This window comes from Berghia stephanieae, chromosome 6 (genome assembly GCF_034508935.2).
Source record: "Berghia stephanieae isolate SIO BIC M18660-M18661 chromosome 6, UCSD_Bste_1.3, whole genome shotgun sequence".
Classification (NCBI taxonomy): Eukaryota; Metazoa; Mollusca; class Gastropoda; order Nudibranchia; family Aeolidiidae; genus Berghia; species Berghia stephanieae.
In genome coordinates, this window is record NC_088365.1 from 29,411,582 (window position 1) to 29,414,081 (window position 2,500).

At 33.1% G+C, this 2,500-nt stretch overlaps 1 protein-coding gene across 2 annotated transcripts in view; it reads left to right on the top strand.

Annotated features, from left to right (window-relative positions):
- Window positions 1–2,500, top strand: part of LOC144974811 (protein kinase C delta type-like) — a 181,918-nt gene that overhangs the window by 34,442 nt on the left and 144,976 nt on the right. The window contains exon 1 of one of the 2 annotated variants that reach the window (XM_078918106.1): window positions 2,443–2,500. This exon is cut by the window's right edge and continues 53 nt beyond it. The exons of the other annotated variant lie outside the window; for it this stretch is intronic. The gene's annotated coding sequence lies outside the window, so the exon portion shown is untranslated. Of the gene's footprint in view, window positions 1–2,442 lie in introns of those variants that run through there. 2 annotated transcript variants of the gene reach the window in all.

The window sequence follows — 2,500 nt, forward strand, 5'->3', positions numbered from 1 at the left end:
ATGCGTCATTACGAGGGAAGTGACGTTACGACTGTTGAAGCGTATTGAGGCAAACATTTCGTAATTTTACGATTTTTTCATAATAATAGGAATGTCTGGGATTATTGACCAAACATAAGTTTAACTGATAAATAAAAATAAAGGAAACTGAAAACCACGTTTAAATTGGAAATGATGGAGCCATAAATATAAATAAATCTGAATATGTTAGGATTAAGATTTTAATAATTTCTCTTTGGAAATTTATTTTTTTCATTTTTCATATATCATTTCTTTCATATCAGCTATGCATTGATTCTAACATGGACAATGATATGGGATATTTTCGTTTCTCATTTAATCAGAATTTAAGAATCTCCATCCAATAATGAAGAATGTCATAACCTGATACACGGATCATCATATTAACCCCCCCCCCCCCCCATTTTTATTAATCTATCTATCTATCTATCTATCTATCTATCTATCTATCTATCTATCTATCTATCTATCTATCTATCTATCTATCTATCTATCTATCTATCTATCTATTACTATTATCTACATATCTCTTCCCTCGCCTCTCTCTCTCTCTCTCTCTCCTCTCTCTCTCTCTATATATATATATATATATATATATATATATATATATATATATATATATATATGTGTGTGTGTGTGTGTGTGTAATTTTTTGAAAATTGCGCAAGCATGAAAATACAATGTATAAGTTGATGAAAACCAAATACCTTCAATGTTTTATTAAAAGCTTCTTTTATATTAGCGTTGAGCATTATCATTTTATGGATTTTTTTATGGAGGGTCTCCATGACATACGATCGACGAACCGAAGAGGTGCATTGAGTTCGAAACGGCCGTATTGGGCAAAATGTGAGTTGATTTTTACTCATATTAAAATGCTCTGAATTGTTAATTTATTGAGCACTTTCAGAACTACAGGACATCCATCAATGATATGTATGTTATTTAGATAGTATGCGCTTGGCGAAGAAGCTCATAACATTGCTATCCGGAAGTATAACGGACGAACACACAAAACTATGTGTAACCATGAACTTTTATAGTCTGGTTAATACAGTTCAGTGAGAATGAACTCACAAACGCGGATGGCAAAATATAACAACAAAGGCTTGAGTGACGTCATCTTCGAACTATCTATATATATACACCTTAACTATATTATCAATAAAAGAAATAGCGTCTCTGTGTGTTTATGTGTATGTGTGTGTTTGTGTGTGTGTGTGTCGACTACAAGAAAATCCAGAATACTACATGCTGTGAAAATTAGACAGTCCATTAACATTTTTAGCATTTTGACACAGGACGACGAGTCTTTTTTGCAATTTGGGTCGATTTTACAATGGCTGCATAGAAATCTTAAACCAACTTTGATTCCATCTCTATGATTTACGAAGCCATTTTTAAACGGAATTAAGGACACGGGTACAATACGCAGATTCACAACAAATGATACAATACACACACACACACACACACGCACGCGCGCACACACACACATGCATCCTTCAAACTATAGATAGTACGCGCTTGGCTGAGAAGCTCACAGCATTGCCATCCGGAACTATAACGGACCAACACATAAAATAATGTGTAACCATGAACTTTTATAGTCTGGTTTTTACCTATTAGTGAGAATAACTCATAAACGCAGATGGCAAAAAGCACTAACAAAGACCCGAGTTGCGATAGTATGCGCTTGGCTATGACGCTCACAACATTCCAATCTAGAAGTATAATGGACCAACACACAAAACTACGTGTAACCTTGAACGTTTATAGTCTGAGTGACGTCAACTTCATACTTCATACTTTATAAAGCACAACATTGCTTTAATGTGTTGAAAATTAACACTGATTACAAATATTAATGCAATGCGTTTAGGTAAAAATATTATTTACGTCCGCCATCTGATCGTCACAACACACAAAAATATGTGTAACCTTAAAGGTTTATAGTCTCATTGATAGAATTTGTGATAACTAATCATTAAAATAGCTGTCTCATTCATTGTTTTTGTAACTTTCTTGATCCCGAGTTTTGACATTATAGTATGTCATTATTAATATTATTATTATTACCACCACCACCACCACCACCACCACCACCATCATCATCATCATCATCATCATCATCATCATCATCATCATCGTCATTATCATTATCATCAATATCATCAATATCATCAATATCATCGTCTTTGAGTAAGTTTTCAGATAATATTATTCATACCATGATATAATTTTATCTATAATGATAGATATACTATGTGTACATGTATGTATACATCTATGTCTGTATCTATGTGTTTTTGTTTTGTTTTGGTGGACGGATGGATGGATGTGTGTGTATTTATGTGTATTCATTTTTTAAAAAGCCTCACATAACACACCCACAATCATCTATCAAATGTAGAAAGTACGATTTGATGTTCCTGTGGCATGCAATAGTGTCATTGTGGTAATTAAACTACGCTTTTAA